The sequence below is a fragment of the Lissotriton vulgaris genome, chromosome 8 (assembly GCF_964263255.1).
Source record: "Lissotriton vulgaris chromosome 8, aLisVul1.2, whole genome shotgun sequence".
NCBI lineage: Eukaryota > Metazoa > Chordata > Amphibia > Caudata > Salamandridae > Lissotriton > Lissotriton vulgaris.
Window position 1 is genome coordinate 1,579,013,196 of NC_141696.1, and position 24,588 is coordinate 1,579,037,783.

At 49.1% G+C, this 24,588-nt stretch overlaps 1 protein-coding gene across 2 annotated transcripts in view; it reads right to left on the reverse strand.

The window, feature by feature from the left end:
- Positions 1-22,633, reverse strand: part of AGPAT3 (1-acylglycerol-3-phosphate O-acyltransferase 3) — a 271,235-nt gene extending 248,602 nt beyond the window's left edge. The window contains exon 1 of one of the 2 annotated variants that reach the window (XM_086935879.1): positions 21,981-22,431. The gene's annotated coding sequence lies outside the window, so the exon portion shown is untranslated. Of the gene's footprint in view, positions 1-21,980 lie in introns of both variants that reach the window. The other variant, XM_086935880.1, reaches the window with a different exon arrangement.
- Between the last annotated feature and the right edge of the window lie 1,955 nt (positions 22,634-24,588).

The following is a 24,588-nucleotide window of genomic DNA, read 5'->3' on the forward strand; positions in this document are numbered from 1 at the left end:
AAAACAGATAAATAAAAGGCATTGTCATGTACAATGCCAATTGCTTAAACTCTTGCAAATGCGAGACCTATTGCATTGCAAATGCATACTATAATCAAGCATTTGCAATGCAATAGGTCTCTCAGGTTTTAGAGTTTGAGCTATTGGCATTGTAAATGGCAATGCCTTTTATTTACGTGTTTGTTTTTAAAACATAAATCAAAGGCATTGTTATTTACAATGCCAATAGCTTAAACTCTAGCAAATGCGAGGCGTACTGCATTGCAAATGTTTGTTTCTACGGCACACGGACCAAGTGCACATTCATCAGGTTTGATAAGTGTCCCTCCACTGGCCATCTGCTGCTCACACTAGGATTCAGTTAGTATTTCTGTTTTTATGTAGTGCAAATTCTGCTAAGGTCATTGGAACACTTTACATGATCATGTATTACGTTACAGAAGAGCAGATTTTTTTTGTGTTGTTGCCTTGAAACCTTCCCACTTTTACTTTGTTTTCAATCCCCCCTACCCTCCTGTTGCTGCGTTCAATTATGCTGCTTTCATCCTTTTGTAGCTGCTTTAAATTCTTCTCTGCCCTCCTGTCACTGCCTTCAATTCCCTTCATTCTCCCATTGTTGTGTTCAATTCACCCCCACCTTGGGGATCACCGTGATCCGCCCCGCCCAAAGAAGCTTGTCTCGTGCAGCCAGGGCTGGAGGGCAGCGCGGAGGACTTGCACTTGTCCCAAGACTAGCACAATGGTACATTGAAGTGACCCTGCAATGACAGGCCTTCCGAACACCGCATACCACATAACTCGTATGTTAAATTGGGTGCTATTAGTTCGCAACAGAGATGCATTCTCGGAGTCGTAGTTAAAACATCCGATGGACCATAGTTTGTAATGGAAAACGAAACCAATGGTTGGAAACGTGCAAAAGCCTGCCGCGTGTGATCTGTCAGACTGTGGTTGAAGAGCTGACCAGTGAAAGCTGCTCTAGAGCAGACCATGGCAGGGAAGGAACAACATTTGCCGGTACAAGGAGCGTCTTAGTCTGTTTTTTCCAGAAAGTTCAAAGGAATTCTTCCCTTTTTACTTTAAAGACAAACATCTGTTCTGCAGCCTCATTTTTATTAGCCCCGTTATGCTTGTTTTGGTTGAAAGGGAGTGTTGCTCAGCAGGTGTGGTAGCACCCGAGGCGCCTCAGCCAAATGTTACAAGTTCTAATTCGAGGACACTCAGTAATTGAAGTCGAAGAGCCCCAACTACAGTGTCTCACGATTACACGTCCTGTCAAGAGGTGATGCTCGTTAATGGTACCAATTACTGTAAACCATCAGAGTGCAGTAATTGGTAAAGTAAAGCTTACAACTTGACAGTGTGCCCTTGGTATCATGTGTGTACTTTATTACGTAATCCAGCAGGCTCGTTTTCTGTTCGTCAACAGTTATGACCCCAGGTACCCGAGGATGCGCCTGGCTTCCCTGTATCCGATCAGCCTTTGGAGCCCGTTAAAGTGTATGTTCACCTGATTGTCATTGTCCCGTCCGAACGGATTAGCGCCGTCTCGTCCCCCGCGCCCCCGTGATTAGCGCCATCTCGTCCCTCTCAGTTAGCACCGCCCCCTCTCCATTAGCGCAGCGCCTGTTTACAGTACATTTTCATGCAATTGTGTTGAAAGTTTCTACCCCCATTGAAGAGAACGCTCTTATTATATTGGTACTGGAAGTTGCCTGCCCTTACAAATCCCACAAACCAGACCATTTGCTTACATAGCACATTTACCTCTCTAAGCCAGGCTCAAACAAGCCTATGTGGAGCTGGCGCTAGGTGCCTCAAGCTGCTGCAGCGGACCCTGACTTCTTTAATCCACCTCGTGTCCCAGCCAGGGTGCAGCACTCGTCACGAAGAGCTGACGCTGCTTTATCGTGTAGGGCTTCCGTAGCAGCTAGATGGAATCTATTCTTAAAAGACTGGAATACCGGCTCTGCTCAAAAGGCTCCGACTTTAAGAATGCAAATAAAGTGTGTTAAAACTTTTTTTCAGCAGAATTGGTAGAGAAATTGCATAAAATATTTAAGGAGCATAGCGGATTAGATTACTGTTTCGTATCAGCTGGTCTGGCGCGGGGGATAAGGGAGGTTACGTATTTGGCGCGTGCGCAGAAGTGCAGAAAGTATTAGCAGGGAGTAAAGAAAGTGAAAGAACGCCATGCGCATGTTCTGCAGAAACGCCGTCAGGAGCCATAAACACATCAGTTGTCCGGGCGAGGGCGATGGAACCCTGCAGGCTCTATGCTGAAGTCCCGGCCCCATCAGAGGGACTGGGTGAACAGTGACGCAGACTGTATGGCGCTAGAGGCAAGACGGGGCTCCAGAATGGTGAGGAGAGCCCCGTGGCATGAGCCGGTTAGACGCCATGCGAGGCAGACTGCAGGGGCTCCCCAGTGGTGAGGGGAGCCCCGCGGTGTGAGCCGGTGAGTTAGAGCTTGGCTGGGTGCATTGCCGGCACCCATTGTGTTAGCAGACCCATGTCTATAAGGCGCACACTGAAGGACCCGCCATGAGCGTGCACATCGGTTGTCTGAAAGACGCCGTGAGCGTGCACATGGCATGTCCGGGCGCCAGTTAGATGTGCACACGTATGGTGCAAGCAGGCATTCTGATAATGCGCAAGCTGAGCCGTACGCGTGCACGGCTCATGTCTACAAAAGTGTGTGCACCTATCCTGTCCCGCATGGTAAGCGGGTCGGCAACAATAGATCTCGCTTACGCAAGCAGTGCAAGGCGCTGGACGCTGCATCGCTAGGCAAGACCTAAAAAAAGGCTTCGGAGAGAGCTTGTCTCAGGGGCTGTAATTATCGCCTGCTGAGCAACAAAACACGTAAGAGGGTTTAACCTATGAAGCGCTGCGGTCACGTGGGTTAGTCCAGCTTGTTCAGTAGAAGCAAACAAGACTACAAGTCACAGAATGCTTTAGGGTGTGCCGGAAAGCCCAGGACTAGATCAGTGTCCATGATTCTAACACAAAGGGGAGGTGGGACCAGGTTGTTTCAAATCTCCTCCTTCTGTGTCTTTTTTGCATGATCACCAGTGTCACCCCTTTTTGTGCTGCTCACTGCTACTGTCTACACCTTTTGCCTTGTAGCTCAAATGTATATTTAATTTATTTTTACGATTAATAAAAACCATTACAAAAAACTTATAAAAATGACATGGACTATCGAGAGAGCTGATTGCATGGCCCTTACAGACTGCACAAGAAAGCAGTCAATGACAGTCAAGATAAAGCCTTCTATGGCCACCTTGAAATTCTTTACGTCCATAGGGATAAAAAATGCACATAATCCAATTAAGAAATGCATGTTGGCACACACTTATGAATTCATGAGCATCAAGACATACAAATCAGGGCATACTGGTCTGGAGCTATGCCTCGCTAAGTGGGAGAATGCCCCCCACCCCCCAAAGTGCATGAAATGAATATAATTTCTTGTAGCTCTTTATGGCCAGCTCTCTAATTCCTGACTATCCAACTAACTCTCCACCATGCCTCTTTCCATCACACCCCTTGTCTGTCACTCTCTGCCCTGTCTTTCTCCTTTCTGGGTTCTTCGGTTCCGGATCTCATCTTTGACCAGCACGATCCTGTCTCAGTGAGAAAAGCTTGCTTCCCTTCCTCTCTTTCCACCAAAGTATTAGTTAGGACAATGACTGTGTAAATACTCCCCATTTATGCTTTGTGATTACCATAACCAAGTAATGTGCTTTGATAAACCATGTGTTACTCAAGATAGAATAAACTGCAGCCTGGCCTGTGTGCACCATAGGCAGGGCCGGACTGGCCCTAGTGGGCATAGGCGTTTCCCCAGTGGGCCGCCAGGGTTGTGTTATTGTACACAATCCGATCTCGCCCAGCAGCGGCCTTCCTCATCGCCGCAGGCGGCGACCCATTGACTATAGGATTTTGCTCTCTACTGTCCACAGGCTGTTTGTTTTCTACAGGCTATTCCATGTATAGATCAAGATTTCTCATGTACAAAGGGCGCCCCCCTGTATACCGGTTGCTCCATGTTCACCCAAGGCTGCCTCAACCTCATCCTGACAGCTGCTGTCTGCTCCTGCCCTTGGTCTTGCACCCGGTTCTAAGACTGTGCCACGGTTCCTGGAATTGACCCAAAGCTGCAGACCCCAAACTAAAAACAAGCATATTTTTGGGAGTATTTAAAAATCACGTTTTTTATTTACACGGCCTCTTATCGCCGACGGCCGTCTCTTGGTTACTCTGTGGAGAGTGCGCCCCACTAACTGTGGGTTTCTTTGCGGGGGAAACCGGCCGGGAGGGGTTTTTCCCCCAAACACTAGTGTGTGCAGGACAGGCAGGGGTGGACAGTGAGATTCATTTTGGGCTTGTGGTGGTGTCCTCTTGTGCAAAGTCTCTTGAGCACGGGCTGCCCATGAACCCGGGCTGCCCCTTTCACGTATGTTGTCCTTTGGAAGCGGACTGCCCAAGGAACGCAGACTAACCCTTGCACATTTGAAAGGAGGTGGTTACCCTTTTGCAGAGACTGTCGCGCGTGCGCACAGGCTGCTCCTTGGCACACAGGGCAACCGCCCTCGGCAGCCTACCTCATTTCTATACAAGGTCAGCTGTGTATAGATTTTCCGCTGGACACGGGCTGCCCGTGAACACGGACCGACCTATGAACACACGCAGTCCGCGGTGCATAGCAAAGGGCGTCCCTGCTTGTAGGCAGGCAGCGCTGTGTACACCATGCAAGATAGATTGGATAAAAAGGCCTATACCCATCTCGCCATACCCTAACATGGCATAGCATGCTGCCTATGAAGGCAAGCACTTCGGGGCCACGCGCAGTGATAGTGCTATATACATATATATAAATGATGCAATAAATGCCCATGCTGTCTTAGGCACAGACTGCCCGTGTGCAGAGAGTGTTCGCAGGTTGTCCTTTGCACACAGGCTGCCTCATGCACCGAGGCAATCCTTATGCACAGGCTGCACCCAGGCTGTCCCTGCTTAATCCGGACAGTCTCTGACGGCACCTGCCCTTGAATATCAACCATCCTGCTCAGACTGTGCTCAGGCGCGCGCCAGTGGCTGGAGGGCTGCACCCCACACCCCAGAAAGGCTCCCCCCCCCAACTCTCACACAAAGCAAACAAACAATCCAACGAGCGAAGGAAGACATCTTATAAAACAGCATCACAAACAAAGAATGAATGAACCACCTCCTCTACACCTGGAGCCCGTTGTCATTCCCCCTGCACCAATTCAAATTAAGCCGGTGAAAGTGAGGCCAAACAAAACACTGCTTCTTTCATTTACTTGCTTCCCCGTGAAATGGATCCCCCCCCCCCCCAAAAAAAGAGAAGCCAGCGAGTGGTGCGTGCGCCACAGCGAAACACGTGGGATCGATTATCGCGCCCGTGCTTGTCACGATAATTGAAACCACATAGCTTTTGGTGCGCGTAATAGACACCAATAGGCCGTGGGCGGAGCTATGCGCCCATTGTGGCCAACTGCATGCCATCTTTTATAAAAAGATGCACGCAAGGGTCAATCGCGTCGCACAACAGGAAAAGCACACGCACAAGCATGTGCCATTCCTCGGTCAGCTACTCAAACTGCGTTTTTCGCCTACTAAATGGCTCGCGCTGCACACTGCAACGCTAGGCGCGAGACCTAAAAAGAGATGTTTTGAAAGTCAGCTGACTGGCTCCATAGTAGGCAGCTCGTGGAAGAAGCATACTGTCAGGATGTGCAGTCTGAAGACGCCGCCGCGTTGGGATACCTTCCACATTCTCTATCCCGGTCTCCCCTTCTATATTTGAAGACCTTTGAGGACTGGCCCTTTAAGGCACCGGATTTCACACACCAGGTGACTGAGCCACGTGGTCTCGACGGCGGCTTCAAGACGGAAGACGCGAGTGGAGTTCGGCGTTCAGAAGGACCGACCAGCGGGATAAGTCAGGAGGAGACGCTGGTGGAAACCTTCCACATAACCCCATGGGACGGAGGAATCACGCGGGAGGACGTCGCGTTGTCCCAAGAGGAGCACGGCAGAGGAACAGCGTCAGAAGCTGAACCAGTCAGGCAGTCAGGCCCTACCTGGCAACGCGGACTTTCCGGCCACGGCCCAGGAGAAGGGTCGTGGCTTCACAAGGTACGAGGCCGCTTTGGGTTTTCGTGGGGCCGCGCTGGTGAAAGACCCGGGGGGGGGGGGGGGGGGGGGGGGGGGGGGGGGACCTGACAGGGAGAAGGCCCGACCACTACAACGAGAATAAGGCACGCTCATCACTGGTGACGGTAGAGGTGGCAAATCCCTTCACCCCCCTGGCTTCCTGCAATAATTGATATAGCTGAAACCCATGTCCTTACGCTCTTTTCCTTCCTCTTGCCCCTTTGTTTCCCCCCGCCCCCCCCCCCCCCCCCTTCGCTCCTGGTCATCACCACCAACGAGTGCCGGTCCGAGTCTCTCCAGTCAACACTCAAGGGCTCAAGCTCCGCCATACCAGCTAACACACAGGAGAAGGAAACAAGCATTTACAATGCAATAGGTCTCGCATTAGGAAAGTTTGAGCTATTGGTATTGTGAATGGCAATGTTTTTATTTATATGTTGGTTTTGAAAATAGCAAAATTAATAGCTTTGGCATTTACAATGGCAATAGTTTTAACTTTTGCAAATGTGACACCTACAGCATTTGTAATGCAATATGTGTTGTATTTACGTGACTTGGATGTATTGATATTACAAATAACAATGGCTTTTATTTTTTTTTAATAATTAATACTTAAATAAAAGTTATTGTAATTTGTAATGGCAATAGCTTAAACTTTTGTAAACAACTTTTGTGAATATGTTCAGTGTATTTTATTGTGACGAAAATACAAGAACAGAAGTGAAATATTAACATATTTTTTGTGACATTTGTAATAAAGCTTATAACATTGAAGAACTTATTTTAACCATTTGATAGAGTGAGGGCGATAGATAGGGCGATACATAGATAGAGTGCGGGCGATACATAGATAGAGTTAGAGCGATACATAGATGGATGGATGGGATGATGGATAGATGGAGTGGCCAGAGAGCAGACAGAGTGGATGTATATTGCTTATTGGCTATGCGGATGGTTTTTGTAGTTTGAACAAAGGGTACCAGATGTGGTGGGTTTGTTGGTGCAGCTTATTGACATCTAGATGGATACTGTAGAAAGAGCAGACAAACTGTCTTGCGGCGGGGGGAGGGGGGTCTTTGTATGTGTGCGTGCGTGTGTGTAGGTGCGCTGGTGTGTGTGTGGGGGGTCTCTGTGTGTGCGTGTAGGTGCGCTAGTGTGTGTGTAGGGGCGGGTGCCTGTGTATGCGTGTGGCTGTGTATGCGTGCGGTTGTGCGCATGCGTGAATGTGGGTGCGCGTGCACGCAGTTGAATCCAGCCAGAGAGAAGCGCGTGGCACTTTCTTGTCCTTATTCCCCCGAGTCAGCTAGCTATAGTTCTCCACCTGGACGCATCCTTCGGATGCGTATTTCCAGGCTCGACCTAACAAGGACAGACTCAAATATGAGGGAGATAAGATGGCTAACAGGGCGTGGCAGTGAAAAGCGGGGTACCCTAATAGGGTCAGTGAGGAGGGCACAAGATGAGCGGACGTGCCCAGTCCTTTGTAAGTGGATACCAACTATTTTGTGGAATGGAGTGTGGTTGTGGGTTGTGAAACAACACCTAACACTGGTTTCCTTAGGGATCTGAGGGGCTGTGAATTTCTCTGTATCAAGGCAGCACCTACATTTTTTTAAGCAAATATCTAATTTATTGGGAGAAAGCAGCAGTGCCTAGCTACATAAAATGAGTGCGGGCCATGTCTTGCCTGCCCACTCCTATTTATTGGCATACTTTGCCCAGGAAGGTTCGTTGGGGGCAGGCAAATTACACATAACATAGCCATAATATATTAACAGTGTGAACGGGACACCCCCACCCCCTCTTTCATATCACTAGCCCCTCCCCTTCCTCGCAGCTGCCCAGTGGCCACATGGCCTGTAGCTGGTAAGAAGGCCAAGCATGCATAGCGCCTATAGCTATGTGGCAATCTGTGTGAAGCTGGGTTCTTAGAAATGCTGTACACACTAATGACCGGTTATTAGTAGCCATGTATAACAAGAGAACTGACTGCAAGTGCCAAGAAGTTAAGTGCTATTGGTTGAAAAGGTAGAACCTATTATTTGGGGCATAAAGCCATTCGTCAGCACAACCATGTGCAGTATATCACACCTGCAAATTGTCACCGTCCTATTAAAGGGAAAGTGTTAGCCCGAGACTAGTTACGTCCGGGGTTTTGTAACTTCACGTCGTGCGCGCGGACTCTGAAATCCCAGCACTTGTATGGAAGTCTCCTGCACCTGGTCGCCGACAGGTGTCTGTTTACAGCTGCCTCGACGTGGCGCAGTGCGTTGTCGTGTGTACCCCTTGCCTCTGGGTTGCCCTCTTCCGGCCTCTCTGGGCGGGCGCTGGGTCCCTCCGAGTGCAGCCGCTGCCTCTCTGCCAGTAAAACAAAAAGGCTTTTGCAAAGGGGGCTTAAGCAGAGAAATGTATGGCACGGGGGCGGATGAGAAAGGACTCTCGGTGAGATCAGTCCTGGGGGCTCTGCTACTGCAGCATGACCCAGTGTGCAGGCCTCGTCCGAGGGGTGCTTGGGGGGCATAAGACGGGTAGCACGCGTGGGCCCCTCGGGCCCGACCTGACATTTCAAAGCATCGAGTGTGATGCTCACTACATCCCAGTAGGGCACAGTCTATCCAAGGCCAGAAAGTCTATAGTCTTAGCGGCTCACCAGGGGCGCCGCGCCTGGAAGGCAAGCATGGCCCTCAAAGCACTGCGTCCTGCTGCTGCGGCAATGCTATTTCTGAAAGGCCTGATGGGCCGGGGCAGTTACGCGCCTTTGCATGGCAGGGGAAGAGTCCTGTTCAACAACAGCCCTCGAGACCTTCAAAAGACGCGAGGCCGGACACGTAGGCCCCAAAGGAGGACTAATGCTTCTAGCCGAGGCCTTGCTGGGAGGGGTCGGGACCATCTAACTCTTCCCAGAAAGTTGAGCGTACCCGGACAAGATGAAAACCTAACCACAAACAGACATGGCATGAATCAAAAAATGCATCCCTTCAAAGTGTACATGACACATTCATAAAACAAGAACAGGTCACAGAAATGATACTGCTCCCACCCCACATTAGGAGCACGTGTTCGAACGTGGGGGCATGAGCATGTCCCTGCATCTTTACAGGGCGGAGTCAACCTCAAAACGCAAACAGGGCTTTTTGCAGCAACATCGAACCTCGGGGTTCATATTTTTTAATCTGCCCGCCATGTTACCCAACAACAGCAAAAAAGGTACTAGTGATCGGCCCAAAAGGGATGAAAAGCTAAGTCAGTCCAGCTGAACACATGACATTCAGGTAGCCGATATATTTACAGTATCTCCATTAATTAGCGCGCTCATTATTAACATTATAATAACCGCATTTCAAAAAAATATCAGCTGCAATAAATAATTATCACCGCCGACAGGCCCGGGATTCCAGAGGAAACGCTGTGCCCACCTCCCTGCTCGGGCCGCGTTGCCATTGGCGGACCCCTGAGGCAGGAAGCCAGGCAACGGGAGAGAAGACGTAGGCCGGGCCAGAAGAAAGAAGGAAGTCCCGCCTGCTGCTGGGCTATGATTGGCTGCCCGCCGGGATGGAGCAAAGAAGCCGAGTCCTCCCGCGGCCCGGGGCTCCCGTGAGCTACGGAGAGCCCCGGGGCCGCCCCAGAGAAGAGAAATCCTGCGTAGCCGGTGAGTGGGGTCCGGTGCTGGTGTGTGTGTGTGTGTATGTGTACGATGGCGGCGGAGGGGGGGTCTTTGTATGTGTGCGTGCGTGTGTGTAGGTGCGCTGGTGTGTGTGTGTGGGGGGTCTCTGTGTGTGCGTGTAGGTGATTGTGATGATTGTGATTGGGTTCTTATATAGCGCACTACCACTCCAAGGAGTATCTTGGCGCTGCGATTCCAAGATGGTTAATAGAGATGAGAGGTAATGATAATTTGGTGAGCGTGCAGGGAGAGGATCATAGCAATGCTTTATAGTCTGATTCTGAGAGGGAGTAGATCCAGGTTTTTAGGTTTTTCCTGAAACTAAGTTCTGTTGTGTTATGGCGTAGAGACAAGGGGAGGTTGTTCCAGGCCTTTGCTCCGATGACTGCAAGAGATTTTCCTCCTTTGGTCGTTAACCTGAATCTAGGGACTTGAAGTTGGTTAGTGGTAGATGACCTGAGGTGCGCTAGTGTTTGTGTAGGTGCAGGGCCGGGGGGGAGGGTGCCCATGTATGCGTGCGGCTGTGTATGCGTGTGGCTGTGATGTGCGCATGCGTGAGTGTGGGTGCGCGTGCACGCAGCTGAATCCAGCCGGAGAGAAGCGCGTGGCAGTTTCTTGTCCTTCATTCCCCCGAGTCAGCTAGCTATAGTTCTCCACCTGGACCGCATCCTTCGGATGCGTATTTCCAGGCTCGACCTAAAAACCGATAAGGACTACGAGTCCCAGAATTCTTGACGCTAAAGACTATCAGTCCCTCAGAACGTCTTTCTTTTGTTAAATCAATAAATCCCTTGAAAACCGCATAGTTGTCTTGGTCTGCTTCTCCACCGCGCCACACATACACAGCACGTAAGAGCTGCCAAGAGAGATCACGTGGGCTTAGTGGGTGAGAGGTCATGTATTCAGATTAGGAAAGCAATTCTGGTTTAAGATTCTGCTTCGATCTAAACAGGAGCATTTATCAGCCAGCTGTGCAGGTTATTGGACATTAGGGCATACTTTAGAGTTGCCACCAATTACCATCTGGTTAAATGGGCATTAAGCAGATTTTCGGTTGATGAAATGCAATCTCTGTATTCTGGTATTTAAGGCGGAAAAAAGCAACCGTCTCTAAACAAGTCAGTTTGTGGAGCTCAGTTTAAAAATGTGTTTACCGTTTAAAACTAGGCATAGCCTAAAGCAAATAATTTCACGTGCATTGATAACTTTTAGAGACAAGCACAGCCTAAATCTACCTCAAAAGGCACGTTTTATGAGCCTAAACTCACATTACCTTGTTAAATGTAGAAAAAGATTCGGAAGCACGGTTTGGATTTAGTTTGATAAATAAACTGACAGGAGGATGTTTCAGATATGCAAACAGGCTGTGACCAAAACATTCTGGCTCAGACTTCGTAAAGGTTTAGGCCTGCTCAGCAGCGGGTCACGTATCTCAAGCAAAGTCTATTCTGCACTGAAATGGGATCTCTGAGCTGCACCCAAACGAACCCGCTGCTCTATCTCACGGTAATGTATGCAATGGGGCGCGTTTGGGCAGCCAGCTGGATGACTTTGCTGTTTGGCATTAAGCCATATCTAATAGGTTAGTGTGATCTGGCTTTTTGCCACAAACTTTAATGACATGTAAAAGGCAGGCACAAACAAGGAGACATGCTGTATGTGGACTAACATACCTGCATGTAACATGTGCACGCGATGGGAAGCCTAGGTTTCTCGCATGACCTCCTTTTGTTCTAGTTTATTGGAAAGCTTACATTCTTTATAATAGCTTAGATATCTTTATTGCCCACGCTACTGTTTACTCTTTATAATTTTTTATCACAATGTAGGCAAAGGTTGTCAAAGTCAATAGGTGTTGCTGTTCTGTAACGCATGACAGCCCATGACAGGAGTAAAACGGAGGAGGGGTGATGTGCAGGATGGGTACAGAGTGATGACCACCAGACGACCTCAGAGCACTCGCGGAGCACGGGGGGGAACCTTAATGGACTTCTGTCGGGTGCACTGGGGAATGCATCTGGGGGCAGCACTAGGCGATGTGTCTGAGAAGAATGGGTGATGTCTCTCAAGGAAGCATCAGTGACAGTATAGGTCATCACTTGGTGTTATGCAGGAGATGAACACTATAGAATGTACAGCTAAGAGTCACAGGGACAGGGTGATGGCCAGTGGGAGCACTTGTTATACAGGGGAATGCACATTTTCTTGTCTGATAGGTGGGCAGAGGTTGTCGTCTGTCTGAGACATCTTAAATAGGCATTAGTAGCTCATCCAGCCCTGTATTTTTCCTCTGTGTCCTCGAACTTGCGTACAGATACACATGACCACCAGTAATGGCGCAAGTGGCTAATACCATTAGTGGAACCCATAGGGTTTTGGCCAACAGCATCTTTCAGGTTGGGATTTTTAACCTAATGTAGAATGCAGTGCTTGTGGCTCAAAAATCACAACTAACTGACGGTTTCACACATGACATAGGCTACGTGGCACATGGACATTTAAAAAAAAAGCATTGGCATAGCAAATAGGTCTCACCTTTGGAACCTTATAAATATTTAGTTATGCAGTACAATATCCTTGGTGCAACAACATCAACTGCTGCATGGCTAAACACTTATTATAAGGTCCCAAAGGCGAGACCTATAGGCTGTGCCAATGCTTGTTCTTATATGCAGACGATGTGGTCCTGGTAAGCCACACATAGGTGGGCTTGCAACATCTCAATGCAAGATTACCCAACAGAGAACCTCCTGGAAATAAACCTTGAGAAAACAAAATTGATGACCATCAATTGTGGCAAGAAGAAAAAAACCCTGCCTGGTACCTGGGGGAAAGATGAATCTAAACCACACCAAAACTATAAATACCTAGGCACCGAAATTGACATGGAGGGTGAGGGGGCATTGTGCCTAACAGAAGGTAGAAATCAAGAGAAAAGGGATGGCAATGGCAGTAGTGCTAAGAAACTTAAATTGAAGCTATCAGGACCGGTCCGGACACCTCTCTTCCAAGTGGCTCGATTAAAAATCCTACCAGCAATTACCTACGGAAGTAAAGCCCTAAGAGGCAGAGATGCCAAGACGCTAGACAACACCTTAGTTAAGGCTTACAGATTTATATTCAGTATTCCAAACTTTTCATCAGCAACACCGATTCGGCTAGAGTTTGGTCTAAAAAACAGTCATTGAAGAGACATGGTGCTGTCATTGTCTGCTGGCATAACACCAGGAATGCAGCTGCCAACACCCTGAATAATCTCTTATGGCTAGAGCTGCAGCACTGAACCACCTCACCTGCCAGGAACTCTCTCAGGCCTGGGATACTCCAACCAGTCACGCTGTTTTTAGGTCTCGCCTGTCGATGCGCATGCGCATCGAGCAAGGCGAGAGTATTGCGACTTATCCACTCTTTATCCACACTGCAAGGAATTGTGGCGATTCCTTGCAGTGCCCGTGACTTTTAAGGTCAATGCGCATGCGCATTGAGCTTATGCGCATGCGCATTGACCTTAAAAGCGCGTGCACGTCCGTCTTTGTTTACCCGCTCCGCCCCCTCCCCTTCCCGCCGTGTCGCATTTCTCCTCCCCCCTCCCCTCTCTTCCCTCCAGCTTGTTTTTTGTTTATTTGACCCGCTCCGCCCCCTCCCCTTCCCGCCGTGTCGCATTTCTCCTCCCCCCTCCCCTCTCTTCCCTCCGGCTTCTTTTTTTTCTTAACCTCCGAGTAGCGACTTTTTTTACCTCATATTTTGGATAAACAAATCATGTGAGTTACTGGCAGAGGATTGCTCCTAGAAAAAATGTATCTCGTTTTCCCGATTATGACAAGTTTTCAAAGTCATCATCGGCGTAGAGGGTCCACTTTCCTTCGTTGCATAATGGCCCACAACACTGTTGCTAAACCACTATCTGTCTTGTCTCACTCAGTCACCATTCCACAACGTTACTTACTAGCTTCCTTTCTTCTGACTACACCATATCATTCCTCGCACTAATGCCGCCAACTCATTATTTTACGTCCCCAAAGCCTCTTTCATTCCCGCTACACTATACATCAATTAGATGGACACCTTTTGCACTAACAGTCCCAGATGTACCACACGTAGTACTCTGCAGAGAACCCCATACTTTGATTTTCAATAGCTACATGTATAACATCTCATGAACCATTTACCAATGCTGGTCAGCACACCCAGGCGTTCCCACCGATCTATACCTGACATTCCCCCAGCTCTGCGTCCGTCCATGGCTCCCTGTATCTTCTTTCCCCGCCGCTCTTTCCGCCACGATTCGAATCTGTTGATGTACACGCAATTCGCGCAACCAAACCTACTGTTAATGTTGCATGAAGCGAACGACAGTCTATGTAACCAACAAAACGCCGAGTTCGCACTACGACCTCTGCCGAACCAGATTCTAACCAATCAGAGATGTAATAGGACATGCCGGTTTGGAACAGTTTTTTTGTAAAGCTTGGTTGATAAAACAGGTTGTCACGGAAACGGCTTCTCTCGGTATTCCAATGGTTTGTTTATGAGGTGGGTATAACCACGTGACACGCACAATGTATTTGTGCAATGAGCATCCAGAGGTTTTATGATTGACGCTTCACCTGCCGCCTGCGATTGGAGACCGATGAAGGGGAGGATCGTTGTGCTAGACTTCTTTGCAGTTGGGTTGGCGGGCTGAAGGGAGCGTCTGCCGTTGCCATGAGGATTGCGGTGTTAGCAGTTACAGTCTCAGAAAAAAAACTCACCCTCACTCACCCTCAACCCCTCACCCTCACCCACCCTCAACCCCTCACCCTAACTCACACTCACCCTCACCCTCACTCACCCTCACCCTCACTCACCCTCGCTCACCCTCACTCACCCTCACCCTCACCCACCCTCACCCTCACTCACCCTCACCCTCACTCACCCTCACTCACCCTCACTCACCCTCACCCTCACTCGCCCTCACTCACCCTCACCCTCACTCACCCTCACCCTCACTCACCCTCACCCACCCTCACCCTCACCCACCCTCACCCTCACCCACCCTCACCCTCACTCACCCTCACCCTCACTCACCCTCACCCTCACTCACCCTCACCCTCACTCACCCTCACCCTCACTCTCACTCACCCTCACTCTCACTCACCCTCACTCTCACTCACCCTCACTCTCACTCACCCTCACTCTCACTCACCCACCCTCACCCTCACTCACCCTCACTCTCACTCACCCTCACTCTCACTCTCACTCACCCTCACCCTCACTCTCACCCTCACCCTCACCCTCACTCTCACTCTCACTCTCACCCTCACTCTCACTCTCACTCTCACCCTCACTCTCCCTCAACCCCTCACTCTCCCTCAACCCCTCACTCTCCCTCAACCCCTCACTCACCCTCACTCACTCACCCTCACTCACCCTCAACCCCTCACCCTCACACAGTGCAATAGGTCTCGGAGCATTTGAGTTAGAGCTTTTAGATTTGTTTATGGCTTTTTTATTTGTAATTCTTTAGCATTGGCTACAGGAAACAAAAATGCTAAAGATTTACAAAAAAACCCATAAACAATTCTAAAAGCACTAACTCTAATGCTGCGAGACCTATTGCATTTCCAATGCTTGTTTAAAAACGTTTTTGGTAATCAATATAAAAGTCTATCAGAAGGCCACTTCTCATGAGTAACCATGCCTCTGACAATTCAGCAGCTATAAATCACTCACCCCTCAAAAACATTTCAATCTCGGCTACTTAAGAAATGCAAAGGAATGTATTTTTTAAATACTGTTTGGGGATACTCCCTTCAATTCCGCATCTGCGACAATGGGCACAATTCTCTTGACTTTTGTCTATTATGTGGGTAAGCAACAGAACATCTCCCACATCTGCTCTGTGTCTTCAGTGAACTAAAGGATGAACGGACCAGACAGCTCAAAACTCAGTTTAACTCAAGTGGGATCCGCAAATGAAGACAAGCAGTTATGGCCTGCTTCAACGCAGAGGACCCTCACCTCAACTGCAGGCTGGGACGATTTCTCGTGCTGTTAGAAAAGAAAATGCTAAGAGCCAGCAAATACACTTCACTAGCAGCAGGCGTAGCTGCTACGGAGGAGAGCAACCTCTAAACCAAAATCTAAAGGTGGGTTTGCATCCACTGTGACCCGCTATTTAAAAATCAAACTTTGCTATTCACAGAACAAAAGAGATATACTTGGTCTGCTTATGGATGTACTGCACTTATGCACCTGCTACATGCAAGTAAGAGCCCAGGCACCACCGAACGGGCCCTCTTGCTAAGAAAACTGCTGCTACATACTTTTAAATTAAGGGCAGTGACTTTTCACTATATCATCCGCATCCCGTGCCCTGTGTCTAAACTTCTAAAAACCACATTTCCTCACGGCCAAGACAAAGAGAAAAATGATAACCGGTTTTCATAGAGCACTGCACTTATGCGCTTTGTAATATGTAACCCCTGAACATTGACAAATGCCCCCCCCCCTCAACAAACTGCTGTTAAACACGTTTGAACATGTGTAGTTATGCATTTGATTTTATCATACTTTTATTTAGACTGTTTTTATGCACTGGTTTTAATGAACTATGCAAAATAAAATTACTACTATGGTCTTTGAACACATCAGAACCTACCCCTATACATCCGCTGAAACCCTACACAATAGGACCAGGAGCTGCTATGCTCAGCTACCTCAAGTGACCAGGTGCAATGCATGCTCCAGTAACCCATATAATATAATAATAAAGCTACGCCATAATGTGCAACAAAACCAACTCCTGCTGTTGGTTAAGCGCCCTACACAATAGCTCCTGGAGTCACTGAGCTTAGTATCTTATGCAGCCAGATGCAACCTATGCTCTGGTGTCCTAAACAGTAACGCTCCAATACCAATCGCAACAAGACCAAGTCCTTCACGTGCTCTGGTTCCAGCGACAATTAGACCAAGAGCTATTGTGCTCTGGACCCCCATATGGCCAGATGATAGGAATTCTCTGGTACCTCTTATAATAAGATTATGTGCCAGCCAAGCTCTGATAACGCATGCAACAGAACCAAAGACAACAGTTGCTCGGGTACTCTTTAAAAACATGCATTTGCACTGCAATAGGTCTTACTTTAATTAAATGACGAGCCAAATGTAAAAGTAATGCGGCTCCCGCTTGCCTTTGTTTTTCCATTTATTGACTTTTGCCACAATAGCTGCACGTCGCACTTTAGCTTTAGATGTCTTAAAACTAAAGCGATGCATGCTGCCTTTGCCGCAAAAGTCAATGCGGTGTTGGGAAGGGGGGTGGGGCATATCACAGGAAGGAGTGAGAGTGAGAGAGGAGGAAACAGATGGCCAACAAAAAAAAAAAAAATGGATTGGTGATATCCACTGAGAGGAACCAAGCACACAAAGGTGGGACAGTTTGACAGCACTGATCAACCAGAGTAAAGGAAGACCAACTAACCAACCAGAAATGCTAGGCGTTGAATGCCCTTACCATGAATACAGCAGGTCTCAGAGATAGCGCAAGCGCTGCCTAGACGAGACCTAAAAAGGGTCAGGGATTTTACTCTGGAACCTGGCACACAAGAAGACTGTGGGGTACCCAAGGACTGATGCCCTATACAGCTCGGTGTGCCCAGGGACTGGGATCATACACAACAGAAACGGGTTCTACCTGTGTGATGCTTCCAAGATGTACACAGTAATCCGAGCTTTGGCATGGATTACATATTTAGAAATGTCAATAAAGCATTATCTCACATGACTAGACTGAGCCCACACTAAGGACGCCACGTAAACATGAGCAGGAGTCCAAGTTACATAGAAGGCAGAGTTACAATGAACTGAAATTCAAAAGAACAAAAGAGGAATCCCTGAACTGGTTCAAATAACCTGCTGCGACTCTATGGAGCTAAAAGCAAGACAGAACTTAATGAATTACAGGAGATGGTGCACACATTCCCCGAAAACCTAGTGAGAATCTACAACCATCAAAAAATAAGGAAAAAGTGCAGCATGTGAGAAATTAGCACAGCGGGAGGTCCTGAATACAGTTGTAGGAAAGTCTAAGCCCAGGGGGACAGACGTAGGATAGGGTGACTGAGGCGTGCAGAAAGAAGCAAGAGAGGCGTACAGAAAGAAAGAAACAAGAGGCGCAGAAAGAAAGAAACAAGAGGCGCAGAAAGAGGACTGCGGATGAGAAACATGACTAATGAACTAGTGGATGGTGAGAGAATGCAAGATGAGATCTGACTGACGCTGCGAGGGAGGGAGCAGACAGAGGAAAAAGAATGAACTAGCAAAGGGTGAAACACTAGACGAAAACAGAGTAAGGCAGATGAAAAAGCAAACAAATAATGAGCTTATCAAAAGCTAAATTCACTCCTTTCCCATAGCACCAAATGCAAATAAAGTGTTCTTCACTTTACAATTATTCTTTTTTTTAAGGATGCACATCATTGAGAGTAATAACTGAGAAGGGGAGAAGGCGCAAGACGCACCCAAGTAAAGTGGCCATGTCTTGTGCGGCAGGTGAGAGTTCCGGGATGCAGCTGCAGAATAACGGACAGCAGGTGACAGTCCAAGGCACCAAAACCTAGAGATAGAGCAGCAGATGCCACAGTAGAATTCACTCGGCGACAAAGCTGCAGGACACTGGCAATGAGCTACAATAAAGCAGCACTGGAAAAAGAGAGAGAACATGTGCAGAATACCTGGCCTTGGGCGACAGAGTAAGGCGCCTGCGGCCTGTAGACAAGATGCATAACAAGGGCAACGAGCGACTGGAAAACAACAAAAACTTTGACATGGGAGATAAAGGTGAAGAATTCCTGGCCTTGGGTGACAATTTAAAAAGGCACCCATGGCCTGGAGACAAAGCTGCAGAAAATTGGCAACGAGCCACAAGAAAAAAAAAAAGAAACTCTCTCCAACCCCACAGATAAAAATGCAGAATAGTTGGCCTTGGGTGACAGTGTAAGGAACTTAGAGCCTGAGACAACGTTGCAGAAACTGGCAACGAGCGACAGTAACTCCAAACTGCGAGCTAAAAATACAGAAAAGCTGGCTAACAGTGTGCGACACCCACGGACAGTAAACACTCGACACAAGCACAGGGCAAAGCTCCCCTTGAAGCCTGGCGACATCACACGGCTCGGCAAAGGGATCACAGCAGGAGAGGCAGAGGGCCATGATGACAGACTTACTAGATGCGGGCCAGAGGGCCAACAGCTGACCAGGTCAGGTGGGCTAGAGGGAACATAGCGAGAAGGGCACTTGAGGTCGGAGGGAAGCAAAGAGGATAAGGGCTCCAGGCCTCAAGCCCATTTTCGAGGATAAATGCTTGACTCGGAACATGGCCCCGGCCATGATGTACAAGCAGGAGGGGAGGGGTTAGGTCAGAGCATCGAAAGACAGCACGGCAGGACAGAGAAACAGGAGAACTAGTAGGAAGAACCCTCTATAAACTGATCTCAGCAACAAGCAACAACCCGTAAACTGGGCCCGAGAACCAGAACTCCTCAGTCCCTTTAAACGAGAGCCAGGAAATAGCAGCCCTTCCATAACTTAGTCGGGGAAACAGCCTTTCCTCATTATAGTGAGACCAGAACCCAACACCCCTGCATTTAAACTGGGCCCCAAAAACTAGTACTCCCTCACCTGAAACTGGGCTCCGAAACAGCACAAGTGATATTAATTCAGCTCAGAAAACAGCACCCCCAGACCAGTCTATGTCGAAACTGAGCACATGCACCGGTGCCTTCCTAACTTTGTCCCACGAGCCAGAGCACGCCCGGGGTCTCCAGCCAGACAACACGGTTGAGCACGCAGGAACCAGCATCTCTGCCAACCGGTCCAAAACCGGGATACAATTCCGCACCCCATTCACACCGAGATAACACATGCCCACGAGCGCCATACCTGCAGACAAGCGGGAGCCACTGTCATCACTCCTCTAAAACACTAGGTCAAGAAACAAGCGCACCCCCCCCCCCCCCCTCCCCCCGCCCAGCCGAAACCAGGCCCAGGAGCAAGAACCCCCTCTAAACCAAGTAGAGGGAGTGGTGTGCATCAATAATGTACAGCTGGCCAGCCTGCACGGGCGAGGAAGCAGGCAAGCATACTGGACAGAGACCTCACCATTGATCAAAGAAGAGAGAGCTGAAGTCAGCTACTCCAGTGCACGGGTGGCTGGAGCCGAAAAAATTACTTCTGCAGGAGGAAGAAGCAGCCAAGAGCAGAAACTGCCAACTTGCATACAAATCAGAGGAGTGTACACATTACAACCCTGACTGCAATTAGTTCTCATTCTAACAACTACGGAAGGTTTAAGAGCATAAACTACTCTTCAACTCCTCACTATTTTAGTATGCTGTCCCTCTTGACATCACTGTAATACCACCTAAAAAGCTGAAGATCTACAATACGCCAACAGCTTTTGCCAATACAGAATTCACAGTTAATGGATTGGAGAGGGGGGGGGGGGCAATTACTTAATTTTATAACTTAGAAAGTACACATGATACCACAGGCAATGGGTGTAAATAAAGTGAGTGAGCACAGAGAACTGGAGAATAGCATAGATCCCAGAGAACAAGGCCCTATTGTGGTACGTCCACAGATAGGAAAAGAAGAAACCTCTAACTTCTATGGACCAAGAAAGGGATCAATACAAAGTGTTCAGAGACAGTTGAAGAGGAAGACTTAATATCTGACAATACCATGCACATCATGATATATATACTTATAAAAAACAAAACTGCATGTCTGTTGTTGAATCTTTCAGATGTGACCTCCTCACCCAACCCAGAGTTATAAATACTTGGTTAGGCAGGCCACTGATTGACAGATCACAAGTGGGGGTGGGGGCACGCAAACCTTAGACAAAACACGCGTACGGGAAAACCCAGATCGATCCCACAGATAGGCAGCAACACCACCACCACCACAAAGGTCGCAGGAGACACATACTCACTTGCCCTGCAGTATGTTCACACAAGAACGGGGCCCACATGCGCTCCTTATCAAACACTGCGTTTAATGGCACCGTGACTAGGCCCAAACATCTGTTGCCAAAGGAATGCATACATTGTTTTATGGTTCTTTTATTTAAAGTATAAAATGACAGGCAAAACCAATGTGGTCCAAGACAGACTTTAGACCCCAACTATGTTGCCTGATCTCCCGACCGCTGCATTAAAATAAACAACTATACCTGTTTTGCCAAACGGATCGTCTTTCATTTTTCAAAGGTAAATTCATATTCGAGCAACAAGACCAACAACTTGTGCTAAGGAGAAATGTTTTTGAGATGTGTAACCTAAAGGGGAAGCCCGCCTCCCTGCACCCAGAAATGGGTATATGCAGCACGCACAAAGAAGGCGAAACCCTTCTCGCTGCACCCAGAGAAGAGGGGTCAATGGGAGGGACACAGAATAGAGAGGGAGGCTTACATCCCTCCACAAAGGTGAACGTGATACGTACAGAGAGGCCAGGGGTCGGAGACCATCTGCTTGAGCGCTAGAGTGAGGGTATATGAGCGCTAGAGTGAGGGTATATGAGCTGTGTACAGGGAGAAGGGGAAGGTTTACTCTCTCCACCCAAAAGACAGGCGCATTCAGAGGGCCACCCTACCCGGATCAAGGATACGTAGGACAGAGAAAGACACATGATGAGTGTGCATCACTGAGTGTCCGCTCATTTTAAGCAGGATTACATTCTGTACTGGGAGACCTCGCACCCATCGCAGGAGGCAGGGTTGTGTGTGCTGAGTGCCATCTTTTAACGAGCGAAGAGTCCCACCGTGGGACGTTTGAAGAAGTTACTCCTGTGGGGCCCCGTTGTGGCTGGTGTTAGAGTCGTTGAAGCAGAGAGGGGGCTGGCACCAGCAAAGGCTGCAGCAGGGTCTTTGGATAGGGCTGGTGAAAGGGGAGAGTCGTTCAAGGGGGTGAGGCCAATACCCCGAGGAGAAGGGGAGATCGCATATTTGGGGTGCGAGTGGAGGGTTATGAAGGCGGCCGGTGCCATGTCAGGGGGTCCGTGGAGGCCGTGCTGCCTGTGCCTCACGACGGGTTGGAAGAGGGTGACCCGAGCCCTGGTGGTGTAGATGCCCCCCCCCGGGCGCCCTTACCTGCAGCCTCCGTCTCTGCTCGGGGCCGGGGCGGCCGCCTCGGTCTGTCCTGTCCCACGCTGCTGCCGCCGGCTCTCCTCCAGCGCTGGGGGACGCCCCCTCCACCCTCCTCGGCCTCTGCCCCTCCCAGGGCCCGCCCCGACAGGGAGGCACCTCTCCCCGCGCGCAGGCTCGGCGTGGGGCCGGATCTCTGCCGGGCCGGTCTGGAACCCCTGCACCGGGCAGACAGCCTCCTCTTCCTCCTGTCCTCAGTACCACCGGCAGCCTCTGCCCCCCGAGGACCCCCAGGCCGGGGTCTGCGCCTCCCCCGACAGTCCGTGCCTCCAGCCGGGCGGGTGTCTGCTTCCTCCCGGGCCCCCTCTGCCGGTGCCCCCGCGCTCCAGGGCCCCTCTCCGGGCCTGTGCGGTGTCTCGGGCTCGACCTGCCGGTAGCTGCAGAGACAGCGCAGTCCGCTCTCTATGTCGATGTCCGCGCCGGCACCCGCACCTCCACTTCCGGGGCAGCGACAGCGCACTTCCGGGTCACGGAGCCAGGGCGCTTAAGGACTGAGACCCCGCCTCCCCCGGGCCTGTGCGGTGTCTCGGGCCCCTCCGCGCTCTCGGCCCCCCCCTCTACCGGTGCCCCCGCTCCCTGGCCTCGACCTGCCGGCAGCTGCGGAGACCGCGCAGTCCGCTCTCTATGTCGATGTCCGCGCAGCTCCACTTCCGGGGCACTGGCAGCGCACTTCCGGGCCACAGTGCCAGGGAGCTGGAGGGCAGAGACCCGTGTCCTCTGCTCAAGGAAGCTGCGTCCCCTCCCCAGAGACCACTTCCGGTCAGCAGGCACTTCCGGTCAGCAGACCCCCGGCGCCGGCCGACGGGGCACAAAGCCCCTTTGTGCTGTGGAGCTCAGCCCGGCCGCAGGGGCGGGGCCGGGGCTCGGGCTTTGGCTTGTTTCTGATCCGTTATTCGAGGCAATGACCACAAGTGACGGAGGCCGGCCCTGCACAGCTAGGCAGACCAGAATTTTAAAGCGAAAATAGAACTACAAGTTTACTTCAAGCCAGCGGACAGAAGGACAGCAGAGAATTACGGAACAGGCAGTTAGTTAGACTGTCCATAAAATGTATTTTTTTAATCACAGAAGCTTGCCTGTTAATTAAATTGCTTTCTTGAAACAACTGATAACTATACCTTTAATTTTATTTTTCATTTAAAAAGTTTTATATAGCGCTGGCTAAACCCAGAGGTATCAGAGCGCTTTACATAAGTAAGATAGTATAACATATAAGTAGATAAAAAAATAATGAAACAGCAATGTGAAATATACAAATCAAAATAGATAAACAGGTGCAAGAGCTATACATCCCTGCATTGTAAAACATAAAAAATTCACCAACCACTGTTCAGTCGATACTCTCTAAAAACCGGAACAGGAACTAAATTTACTGAAATCTGCCAGGACAGCTGGTGAAAAACTGTGACTGTCCAGGCAAATCCGAGACGTCTGGTCACCCTATGCACAGCGATGGCTGGAATCTTCTCAGCATCGCTTCCAAGTTTTCAGACTGCACATGTGTGCCATGTCCATGGTTCCAGTGTGCGTATGAGTGACATGATTCCATTGGCAAATGTGTGCCATGTCAAGTGACACAGTAACACAACTATGAAGTCTTTTAAATCAAGCCTTGTAAATTAATCCCTTGTGAGCAATACGAAGCTCTAGAAAAGCCCTGTTTAGTGGCTAAATTGCACAGTGTGAAATCCCGGCTCCCCATTACTGTGTGATCCAAAGTAAATCTATTATTTCACTGTTCCTCCTTATTCTTTATGATCACATATTCGAGCACCTTCAAATATGGGAGTTCATGAATTGGGCTGTGCAAAAACATTCTTGTGTTTTATTTAATGGAATATAATTTTGTTCCATCTATAATAAAAAATCTAGGTCACTTACAGAGTGCAAGAGAGAAGTGCCCTATTAGACTTTTGTGACTGCTGGAGGGCGGATTTGACAAAGGATCCTAGGATGGTAGCAGCCAGCTGGGAGGCAGCGCACAAGTTCCTGCTGTGCACAAAGGGCAAAGAAGTCTGAAATGTTTATGATTTCATACAGCCAGCATCGGATAGCAATAAAGTGAGTCGGGAGAAGCCACCACCAAAGTTATCAAGATGTCAACATATCCATGACAACCTCTCCTGTTCTTGACTTGGGAGGCTCTGACCAGGTATCCAGCAGCTGCAGACTCGCAGCTGACCCTGGGAATCACACTGTCGCAGTTAGAGAGCCTCAAGCAATTTAGAGGTGCAGAGAGGAGCTGTAAATGAGTGACAAAGCATTTTAATGTTGTGATGCTTGAACCAGCATTGAAATGCGTTTATGTCGCTTATGATGTGTCGCACTTTCGCAGGGCTATCTCAGTCATAGGACACTCTAGGCATCAACAGAGCCTGCATTCCATAAAAGAACCATACAACCCACGAAAGCTAACTCAGGCTGAAGGTATCGGAGCGCTGTATAGGAGCAGCAGTCATGTTACACAAGGACACGCTTATTTTTTTTTTATGAACAGAAATTTAGGGCCTGATTACAAATGTAGGTGCTATTGATCGTACCTGATAAATAACGA